Source organism: Rhinopithecus bieti, unplaced genomic scaffold, assembly GCF_001698545.2.
Source record: "Rhinopithecus bieti isolate Rb0 unplaced genomic scaffold, ASM169854v2 scaffold_11161, whole genome shotgun sequence".
In the NCBI taxonomy this organism is placed as follows: Eukaryota; Metazoa; Chordata; class Mammalia; order Primates; family Cercopithecidae; genus Rhinopithecus; species Rhinopithecus bieti.
The window spans coordinates 342,325-354,786 of NW_016806937.1; positions in this window are offsets into that span (position 1 = coordinate 342,325).

Consider the following 12,462-nt stretch of genomic DNA (forward strand, 5'->3'; position numbering starts at 1 on the left):
TTTTCACCCTTACAGGACACCTTTTCAAGAAAATGTCAGGAAAAACAGATTTTGTAGGTAAAACAATTTTTTTTAAAGCACAATACACCAGCTCTCTTTAGGAAGTAGGGTAGGTCTGTTCAAAAGGTCCATCACAAAGGTTTCTGGTCCCTGTTTGGCACAAGGGACCCTGGCATCCTGTCCTCCTGAAGCATTCATAAATGGCAGCTTTCCCTGTGAGCCCTCCAGCTTGGCTTGAAATACATCAGATCAGGGCCTTGTGCCAAGCTGAATGCAGGACTTGTTTTATTAACCACAAAATGTGGGATTGGTGTCACTGTATCCTAGTAACAAATTTTTTTTAGTCCTCCCTTGCAGATATGGTTTTTGAGATGGCCACTTGACTGAGAGTCACTTTGAGTCAGGAGAATTCTGTGGATAGGGCCAGGCCCGAAAATCTAGGTGGCATTTATAGAAAGCAGTTTCCAACTTCCTTGTGCAGTACGATTGGTGACCGACCTATCAGGCCATATGTACTGGTTAATTAGGAAGCTTGTGTTGTTTCACCTGGACAGATGAAATTCAACAGAGAGCCCTCTTTAGGTTATACCCTATGATAACCCAATGATTTCCTAATGGGGGGCTGTAGTCTAAGAGCTCAGCACATTGGATAGAGAGGAAGAAAATGGATATTCAGACATCACTGAATAAAACCCCTTTTATTTAGCATTTCCAGAAGAGTAAAGAGTCATTCCATTGAGCCTGTGTTCTCAACCTTGTTGTGGTATGCTAATTAGAAGAAACAGGCTTCCGTATATTCCCATAGTAACTGAGGTTAAATGATAAAGGACCGGCTGGCAGTTGCTATTTAGAACAAAGGGGTAACAACTTCATCAGCCTAGGAACATTGCAGCGATACTGACATAAAGTTCTTCTGCTTGATACGTGTTGTAAGGGGAAACGTGCATCTGCTTAAGAGATAACACAGTTTTAGAGTGTCATTTGAAAAGCCTGATTCTCAGTACTTATATTAAAATTTTTATTTGAACAGTAGTGTTTTGGGGTTTTTTTTCCCCCTTGTGTGTGTGACTGTGAATTCGTGTGAGGGAGCTCTGTCAGACAATCCAAAACATTTCAGTACTGAGAAATAAACTGATAATTGAGACAGCACAAATGTAATTTTATACATACCATGTGTGAGTAATCAGTGACTCTTTTTTTGCATGGCATTTTAAATAATTTTGCTTGTTAAGGGGTTGTGACCTCACCTGTGATACAGCCTCATCATTTTATAGTCAATCAATAAGACTCTGAGTTATTCAGACTAATCAGAAATTTTTTAAAGAACTGTCAATTTTATTTAATTACCAAACCCTTACAAAGAAATCCCTTAACGAGTTGTAATTTTATGAGGTATAGAATTGACAGAATATCACTTTAAGTGATTTCCCAGTTCTGAACAAATAGTGACACCCACTTGGACCATGTACCTGGTGAAAATGTAAAATGAACTGTGGAGTTGCTCTGGGAGCCACAATTTGCCCTCATTCGAGGTGTTGAATTTTCTGTAATGTTGAGTTCAGCCTATCTGTCTCTGGAGCATTAAGTGGAATTTTTAGAAAGGGAGTTCAAAGGTGGCCATGAGGCATTGCATGCTAGCTGCTAGTCTTTCCCAAAACGGGCACAATAAAAATCGAGCACTTTGGTTGTGCGTCCATTCCCACAGTACCTGCTTAGTGCCATTTTAAAACAAATTTAAGAATTTGCCTGATGAAGACGTCACTGCTCATACAAATATTCCAGCCTGACAAGTGGGATGTGATTCAGAGAACAGACCCTACCCTGTCAGGAAAGGCTGTCTTAAAAGGTCACCTGTCACCAAAAAGCTGATGGTTTTTTTCCTCCCGGCTGACCCTGACTTTGTAATTAGGGTATCTACTGTTTGGTATGGGTTCAGGGCAAGCTTGCATCCTTCACTTGATCTTAGCCAAAAGGCTGAAAAGTGGTCAAGCTTGCATTCTTTCAGCACAATGCTCTTCAGCACCTACTAAATGACAGGCATTAATGGAGGTAAATAGCAACCTGCAGCCATTACTCCATGAAATGCAGCCGTCTAAAAGGACCTTTCCCACACTTGCCCGCAGGGTCGCACGTTGGGGTAGTATTCCACTGAGAACCACTCTTCTAGATTTGTAGACTTGTTATTTCTGCAGTCATCTCGATGGCCGCTTTGCCTCCCTCCCTTCCTCCCATCTCTATGTTTATTCAAATGGATGCACCTTGCTCTCCGGAGACAGCAAGAGCGTGAACGGAATGTCAGATCAAGTAGCAGATGAGTTCTCTTTTCCTGATGGATGGTGCTCTCTCCCTCCTTACTGTGCACTGAGCTGTAAATACCAGCAGACCTTCCTGCCAGAAGAGTGGCAAACGGTCCACCTGATCTCCTCGGGAGTCAGTTGTGGAATTCTTGAACCTCACTTACCTATTGGATTCTAAAGTAGAACCTATATGCTTGTTGGAAAGGGTTGTTTCCAATTAGATTAAATGGGTGAAGCTTCATGAGAATCAACATGGCTGGAAAAGAATGCAGAACGTCTGTTCTATGTGCGAACAGGGCAGGATTAGATTTACGATGCTCAGAGTGGGAGTGTGTCTTGTTTCTTTTAACACATGGAATTCCCAGATTTTATTGTGCTTCTTCACATGCCACATCTGCTAAAGATAGGACAAGATCACTCATGTTTTTCAGCTGCTCGCAATACCCTATCTCCGTTAACACTGGAGATTTAATATGAGTAGAACGAGGCCCTATTTTTCCAATATGTACTCAGCCCATCTGGATACTGGGACTCAACTCCCTGCCTCCCAGAGTGTTTTCATTGTCATTTCTTATGGAGCCAGACAGACCATTATCACCAGAATACATCTTGATCTGAAAGACAACAGAAAACTGGTGAAGGGGTGATTCCAAACTGAAAAAACAAAACAAAACAAAAGCAAAAAAACCCAAAAACACATTTTGGAAAGAGTTACCCTCAGAATTGACACTAATAGAGAAAACTTTTGATTCTGAAGAAAGAAAAAGTGTGCCTGTTTGTACATACCCATAGACTTGTGGGTTTACAAGTGGCAGATGCTATGGGAACAGCACTCACCTCACTTTCTTACTGATTGCATCATCATAAAAAGCTTGAAGATCTCAAATGAACTCCATCCTAAGAATTTCTTCAAATCTGTGTCACATTCTTATTTTCTTCCATCACTCATTCACACACAGGACTCATAGAAAGGAATCTGTCCAACAGATCCATGATTAGCACTGGGCGGAAGGAGAGAAGAGAGCAGTAGCCTGTTCACTGATTCAGAGAAATAGGTAGTTTCTTGTGTTTAGAGAATCAGTTTAGCATGCTTCTCTAAAATTGAGAGGTGGTTAAGAGCATAGACTTTGCAAACAGGCTGCCTAGCTTCAAATCTTGGCTCTACTGATAATTAAATATGTGACCTTAGACAAGGCACATAACATTTGGTGCCTCAGTTTCCTTACTGTAAAATGGGACTGATAATGAAAATAATAGGATTGTGGTGAGCATGAAATGAGTTAAAATATGAAATGTGCTTTGAGTAGTGTCTAGAATGTGGAAATCATTATAAAAATGTTAGCTCTAGTTTTTATTCCTTTGATTAGTGGGTGTTCCCTTCCCATATGGAGTTCTCTTGTCAAGTAAGTATGTGGGACTTAGCCGCCCTGAGAAGCAGAAGCGGGGTGCTGTGGTTCATGCTCATGGCTTCTTCCCCTTGCCTGCTCTGCGGCACCAGTTATATAACAAACTGTTTTGTCATAACTAATGTGACATTTTTGATGGCACAGCTGCTTCAGCCCAGGAGGCTGGGGTGACATTTCAAAGGGTGGGAAAGAGCACTGAACGAGGAGTCCAGGTCGGTAGCTCTGCCTCTGCCCCTCCGAAGGCTCAGTTTTCTGAAAGAATTGGACCAGGGATACCCCAAATTCCTTTTCTGTTGTCAACGGTGTATGAAATTGGGAATTCCCTTCGTTTTCAGGGTCTTGATGTTCTCAATATGAAAGCATGAATTATGGTTTTATCCCGTGGGGGTGTAGGGTATCCATGAAAGTTCTTTTAAGACTAAGTTAATTGCAGAATAGCAACCTCAGCCACGAAGCTTTGTCAGCCAGGAAATTTGTAGTTCTGAGAGTCAATTTGAGAAAAACACCTCTAACCAAACTTTTCATGCAGACATGGTTCTTAAACCAAAGAGGAGGATCTGAAAGTATCTCATTAGTAAGAAACAGGATGTTTCTGGGAGGAGAGAGCCAGTGACATTACAAGAGAAGTGGTTTTTCCGTGGCTTCCAGGATGCCCAGAAGTGGAGACAGCCCTAGCATTCACCAGGGATGGCTGCATATGAAGAAACTTGCCTGGGTTAAGGTGCCTAAAACCCAGGGAGCAGGGAGATTTGCAGACTAGTAAAAGGGGAGGATCAGGAGAACTGTATTTTAATTTTGATTCACTCTCTCATTTAACTTTGGGCAGATCACTTGGCCACCCTGGGCCTCAATTTGTTCATCTGTTAATTGGGATATGGGTTTTCACTGTAGAATTTCTCAGGGCTCTTTCAGGTTTCCAGCTCTAAGATGCAGTAAATGCAAAGAGAAACTTAGAAGCCTGAAAGGTGGTGGGGAATAGTGGGAGTATTTACCACCCACAGCTTTTATCTGCTGAGCCATCTTTAGTTCTAATTTTCTTTACAGAGAAGAGGAAAAACATTGTGCTTTTCATAGCACCAAAAAATTAAAGTAAAATAAAATCCTGCAAGGCTAATAGTTGGTGCCCTGAATTTGGTCCCCTACTCTCTTGATTTGTCAGCCATCCTAGAAGCAAGTAGAATGGAGAAAAGAGAAAGGGAGACTAATACATAAGACTAGGATTTCATAGCTAACAATTTACCTTGGATTCTCTGCCTGTGTCTTAGCCAACAGATAGGTTTTTCTGTAGAATATTGTTACTTATGAGAATAGCTTGTCCATGCTTTAAAATTGATCCTGGGGTCACCTGAAGCAAGGATGTTACTTATTTTTGCTCATAGTACAGCACCATGCCCAATGCCTGGCACAAAGGAGGTCTTAATAAATGTTAGTTAAAGAAAAGGAAGAATATGAGGTATACAAGGAATGAACCTTATTATTCTCCGTAAACCAAAATAATCACATTGAAAGCTTTTGGTGGCCATGGAAAGTGTTCATCATTTTCAGTCTATTATATTCATTTGTTTGTCAACCTGTGAGCAAATACAGTCATCAATTCCATTTTACAGTTGAGGAAGTGAGGTTCAAAAAAGTAAGGTGGCTTGTTCAAGGCCACACAGCTTAGTAGGTGACAGGGCTGTATTCAGACAATGATTTGTCTAATTCCAAAGCCTATGTTCTTTTCATTGTAACTCCACACCTTTCTTACTAGACCACCACCAGTATGGGCAGTAGAGACCTGACAGTCTAGGACTTCACACCCAGATGTTGATGGTGCCAGCTATGGTTGAGGTCAGTGGCTGAGAGAATAGAAAGTGCCTAATTGGTGCTGAGTTCCTTCTGGAGGTGGTAGTAATGGTCATCATATATCACATTGATTTGGATACCAGACTATTCCCTAGCAACCATCTGGATGGGTCTTAAAGTAATTTTCCATTACTGCCTCAAAAATAGGGGCCATTTTCAGATTGCAACAGAGAGAAGGCTCTGGCTTTGGTGGAGGCAGGTGTCTTGGAGAACTGTGGAAAGACAGGATGGTAGGAGATCCATCCATCTGTCCATCCATAAGCATTTATGATTGCCTACTTTGTGGGTAGCATACACACAGTGTCATGGAAGTAGAGAGGAACACCTCAGTCCTTGTCCTGAAGGAACTCATGGTCTGGAGGGAGCTACATGTAAAAGAGTCTTGCACTTCAGGGTAGGAAGGGCCACGATGTCTGTATGCACAGTGTGCTGTGGTAAAACAGAAGGCACCTTCTCTAGGCAGGCAGTTCAAGGAAGACAGCCAAGAGAAAATGGCATGTGAACTGAGCCTTTAAAACAAGTGGTAGTTCAGCAGGTCGAAAAAAGGAATGCCAGGCAGAGGGACTGGCATGTGTAAAGGCATTAAGATGTCATCACATGGAGCATGCTAGAAGTGTAAAATAGTGTGATTTGACTAGAACAAAATATGTAAGAGGAGTGTTAAGAAATGAGGAATGAAAGATGGGACAGAAACCAGATCATGAAAGGCCTTATCTATTGTGCTAAGGACTTTGGATTTTATTCTGAAGATAATGAGATGCCACCTGAGGGCTGGCATTAGATCACCTGTGTAGACTGGAGAAGATCAGCTCTGGAGGTTGGGAGACCAGATGGAAAGTTACTTCTGTGACCCATTTGGGAAAAAGATTAAGAACTAAGTTAAAGCAGTGGTAGTGTGGGTGGGGAAAGGAAACAGATTCAAGAGATATTTGGGCAGTGGAGTAATTGAATTTATTTGTTCATCAGTTGGAAGAGCATTGAGGAGGAGATAAATTTTAATGAGTATGGACAAAAATGATTCCAAGATTCCTGGTTTGGGCTACTGGTAGATGGTAGTACCATTCCCTGAGATGGAAAAATGCAGGAGGAAGAGAGAAAACTTGGGGAGAAAAGTGGATGACTATATTTGGTCATGTTGATGATTCTTGTGGACCATCCGAGTGGAGATCCTGATGGTGGTTTAGATAGGACACACCTGGGGAGAGGGGTCAGTTTGAAATTCTGTGGTGCTTTTGAGTGGTGAGAGCCATAGAAGTTGGTAACCTTAGTAGGCTGAGTGAGAAGGAGAGAGAAGGCAGGGATGTGTCTCCCGTCACAGACATGTTCCACCTCCAGGAAATGAGAATAATTTAGGAAGAGGAACCTGTGAGGGAAAATGAGAAGGGGTGATCTGAGAGATGAAAAAGAAAACCCAAGGCAAAGTAGCATCATGAAAGCCAAGGAAGAAAAGACTTTCAAGGGCAGGAAGTGGTTAGTTGAGTCAGATATTGCAGTAGACAGATAAGATGAAGACTGGCAGGTGTCCATTGAATCTGGCAAGTTGTTGCTGACCTTGGCAAGAGCAGTTTCAACAGACTGGTGGGAGAAAAGCCAAATTGCAGTGGAGTTAAGAAATGTATGGGATTGAGGAAATCCATGGAGGACCTCCCTCCGGGCCCAAAAGAAAAGTGGGCTGCAGAAAAAAAAGGGGTGAGAGGTAGGGAGGGAGAGGGCAAGTATGGGGTCCTGGGAGGGGTTTGCTTTTATAGTTCATTTGGCTAACATGGGAGTAGTTGGATCCATTGAGAAGTTGTCCAGAGCCCTGATGAATGGAAAAGTTGAAGGTATAGGAAGGAGGAAGTGGTAGAAGGAACACAAGCCCTTAGGGGATGGGTAGCTTGATCTTGACATGAATGTACATCTCCTTCCCTAAGACAGACAGGAGGGCAGTAAGGATGGGAAGTTTGTAGAGAAATTCTAGGGCATAATGATGAGGACAGGAAGTTGAGCTCAGGAGAGATGACCCCTAGTTGAATGTACATGAGAAGAAGAGAGTATATCAGAGAATTCCTCCCCATTTTGAACCTGTGAGGAAAGATAGGAGCAGGGAAGAGAGAGAAGATGGCAGATGAACCCATAAGCATGAATTTCAGGTCCTTACAGGGTAACAGGAAATGTTCAGTTGTTTGCTTGGGAGGTAGTTCTGGCATTTAGGAGAGAGATCTGGGCTAGAAGGAGAAGTGGGCTTAGCTGCCCTTGTGGTCGGGCCGTGAGAGTGGATGTGGTATCCCTGGGGTGAGTATGCAGATGGCCAGGAGAGGGAGGGCCCAGGGAAGGGACGCACCACTGTGGCAGTGAGGAAGGGAACCTGCCTTCAGTAGACCCACAGGTAGCTCCAACTGGCAAAAGGAGCCAGAGAGCAGAGAAGCAGGAGGCAAACCCAGAGCGCCCTGCCACAGTGGATCCCCAGGAAGGGAATATGCTTCAGGAATTCTGGGTGGCGAGCAGGATTCTGTTTCTTGGCATTGCCAAGTTAGATAAGTTCTGAGGAAAGACCATTGTATTTAAAGCTATCGTGGGCCTTTAAAAGTGCAGTTTCAGTGGAGGGAAAGGGATAAAAGCCAAACTTAAAAAATTTTTATGGTAGAAATAGGTCTGAACTGGGAGTCAAGAATCCAAGTTCTCATCCCAGATCTGTTTCTGTTTAGCTTGATGGTCCCCAGGCAAGTTCCTTAACTTCCTTAGGACTTAGTATCCTCACATATAAAATTGGGAAACTGGATTACGTGATCTATAAGCTTCTACTCAAGTCTTGAGGTCATAATTTTATCTTCCTGCCCAGCAAAACAGATGTTCTTGTGGCAAAGGAATTCCCCTCCTTCTCCCTTGGCCACCCCCAACTGACATAATAAATTATAAAAAAAAATTAAGCTTTCAGAACTCTAGTGCTAATTGAGAAAGAAAACTGGGACATCAGCTCAGGGAATTCTGGACACCAGTGCATGTAGTGTCCACATGTACTCTCCACTGAGAATCTGGGGCCCTGCGAGGTAGGAATTTGTCTTGTAATACTGTCAGGGTTACGAGACCTGGATGGTTTGATGCTCTTCCACAGGGAGAAATGCTGAAGGTGGTTCCACAGTACAAAGACAAAACAACTCCTGGGGTTCCCCTCTTTTTGAATTCACATGGAAAGAAGGAAGGCTGTAATCTGAGCTGGCTGTGTGCAGGAGTTCCAGCCAGGGCAAACAACAAAAGCTGGAGGGACCCATGCCTTAGGAGATGGACAAGCCTGAGGGCACCAGTGGACAAGGGCAGGAGAGGCACCCACTCTATCTCCCTGGTACTCCGTGGCCTCATTGGTGGGAGGACCTTGGGGAAGGGATGGTAGAATGGTGATATGTGGAGAACCTAGTTCTGAGCTGTGGCCATTCTTCCTACTCTTAATTCCCCATGTGCTATGGAGGGCCTGTTTCTTCTTTGACTCCTTTCCTTAGAATTTCAACCACATGGCCCTCGTTGTTCCCTGTCTTCTTTGGTGTGTGTTTGTTCATTCTGTGAAGGCCATTGGAAGACCAGCCATACTTTGGCACTTTCTCAGTTTCTAGGAATAGATCCTTTACTAAGATAGACAAGCTCGCTGCCTCAATGGCCTTACAGTTTTAGAGAAGGAAGATAGTACAGGAATAATTGAAGGCAAAGATCATTTCATATAGTCATATGTGTTCTAAAGGAGGAAACTGGGATTAAATAATGGAGAGGGATTGAGGGAGATGAGGGGTAAAAAGGCAGATCAGGAAAGATCTGAGGAAAAGGGAACAGCAGATGCAAGGCCCTGGCGCAGAAATGAGCAGAAAGAAGGCCAGTGGAGATCTAGACCACAGAGAAGGAAAAATAGCACACAATGAGGTTAAGCAGGCAGTTAGGGCCAGGCGCAGTGGCTCATGCCTGTAATCCCAGCACTTTGGGAGGCTGAGGCGGGCGGATCACGAGGTCAGAAGATCAAGACCATCCTGAATAACACAGTGAAACCCCATCTCTACTAAAAATACAAAAAATTAGCCGGGCATGGTGGTGGGTGCCTGTAGTCCCAGCTATTCGGGAGGCTGAGGCAGGAGAATCGCTTGAACCCGGGAGGCAGAGGTTGCAGTGAGCCGAGGTCATACCATTGCACTCCAACCTGGGCACCAGTGCGAGACTCTGTCTCAAAAAAAAAAAAAAAGAGGCAGTTAGAAGCCAATGTGCAGGGAAGGCCTGTTGGCTGTGGAGAGACATCTGGGTTTCATTTTGAATGCCATGGGAGATTGACAACTTGACCTGACTTATGCATTAAAAGATACCTCTGCATCGTGGAAAAGGCAAAACCACAGGGATGGAAATTACATCAGTGGTTTCCAGGGAATTGGGTGTGGATGGAGCTTGCAAAGGGGCACAAGGGAACTTTTGTGGGTGATATAAATATTTTCTCTCTTAATTGTGGTGGTGGTTATACCACTGTGTGTGTTTATCAAAAGTCATCAAACTGTATACCTAAAAAGGGTGAATTTTACTCTAAGTAAATTATACTTCAGTAAACCTGACTTATAAAATACATATTTTTTAATCGAATAAAAGAATTGCAGTGAGACTTAACAGAATCCCTCTGGCTGCCCTGTGGAGGGTACATGACAGGGAGCAAGCCTGGAAACAGGGACGGTTGCACAGTCCAAGCCATACGCCCCCTCAATGCTGTTCTTACAATTCAGCCTGTGTTATGTGCTGTTCCTAGTGGCTTCCTTACATCAGCTTATTGATGTTGTTCCTAGTTTTCCTGTTTACCTAGCTTTTCCTTAAAAACTGGTTTGAAACCTCAATGTGGATAGAAACCATCTGCTGCTTTTGTGTGGGCCCATGGGAGATGCTTATTACATATTACTTTCCTTACATTTAAGTAGTCTTTAACATTTGCAAGCAATTCGTGATCTCCTTTGAGCCTTACAACATCAGGCTGCACATATGTTACCATGTTCCCATTTTACAGATGAAGAAACTGAGGCAAAAATAAGTCAGTATAGCAGTGTGAAAGAAGCATGAACTTTGGAGATTCTGGCTTTGCCATTTGTTGGCTATCAGTGTGATTTGGGAAAATTATTCAGTCTCTCTGAACCTCAGTTTCCTGATTGTTAAGAAAAGACCAAAAAATAAAAAATAAATAAACACACTGCAGATACACTGTGAGGAGTAAACGAGATAACACAGCTAAAAACAGGTAGCAGATAATTGAAATTCCCTAAATGGTAGCTATTTGTATCATTTTTGCTATCAGAGAAAACATGATTTATTTAAGGTAGTGTGGCCAGTACCTGGTAGAACTAAAGCCTAGTTTTTCTGATTCTAGGTGTGTTTCTTCTCCATCACACCACTCAGAACATTCTTAGTTGTTATCAATTAATTGGTCCAGGGCTAACTACTTTTTACCAACTCAGATGCTTAAATACAATTGTTGATTATTCAGCAAATATTTATTAAGCACTCACCATATGTTCAACACTGTTGGGGACACAGGATATAATAGGGAGTTAAAATAGGCTCCACCTCTGCCCTTACAGTTAATAAAGCAGAATGGTGAGGGAGCACCTACCTCAGTGTGCGGTCTGGGAAGACTTCCTAGAGGAGGTAACGTTGACACTGTCTTTAAAAGAAACATTTTTGTTGTGATGCAGATCAATATACATGCAGAATGTACATTAATCTTATATGTTTTACGGACTTTTAAAAAGCAAGCGCTCTCACCAGGTAAAAAAGTAGGACATTGCTAGTGCCCAAGAATGTCCCTAAATATCCCTTTTTGATCACAGCTCCCTGCCTCACTCCTTACTACCTTAACTTTCGTGGTAAGTTTCATGCGTCCTTGCCTTTCTTTAGAGTTTACCACCTACATATGCATCCTGTAATCATTTAGTCTAGTTTCGCATGGTTTTGATATAATTGGAATCATGCTATTTGTATCTTTCCTTCAGTATTGCATTCATAATATCCCAGTTGTATGTAGCTGGAGTTGATTTTCATTGCTACATAATATTCTATGGTATTCATTTTATGAATATTTTTAATTTTTCTATGTAGCATTCATAAATATTAGTGGATATTCATGAATATACTATATATTATTCTTCACTTCATTGCTATATAGTATTCATTGTTACAGACCAGCTGTGACTATACTGTAATTTATTTATCCATTCTACTGTTGATGTGGCATTTTGTCATTTTGAGTTTGGAGCAGTTACAAAAGATGCTGCTATCAGTGTGTGTGTGTGTGTGTGTGTGTGTGTGTGTGTGTATTCTGGGGCACATGCATTTGTGAAGGGTTCTTTGAAGAGGAATTGCTGGGAATCTTAAACTGCATTAGATAATATACAGTGTTTTCCAAAGTGGTAATTCCATTTTTATACTCACAGTAGCAGAAATAATTTCTGTTGTTATAAATTCTTGCCAATATTTGGTACTGTCAGATTTTTTCGTTTTTACCAAACCAATAGGCAAGTAGTAGATCTCATTGTGGTTTTATTTTACATAGTCTAGATTGCTAAAGAGGTTGAACAGCTTTTCATATATTTATTGGACATTTGGATTTCCTCTTTTGTGAGGTACCTGTTCTTTTGCCACTTTTAAAATTAGGTTGTAATTTTCTTATTAATTTGTAGGTGTTCTTTATATGTTCTAAATACTAGTCCTTTTTGTTTTTTGTTTTCTTTGGAAATATTACCTCCCATTCCCTGGCTTGTCTTTTCACTTTGTTAATGGTGTTTTGTGCTGAAGAGATATTTCTCTTTTTTTAATGTAGTCATGTCTTTCAGTCTCGCTCTTTTTGGTTGGTGTTTTTTTGTGTGTGTATACTGTTTAAGAAGAAAGAAGAAGTCGGCGGGCGGCGTGGTGGTCAAGCCGTAATCCCA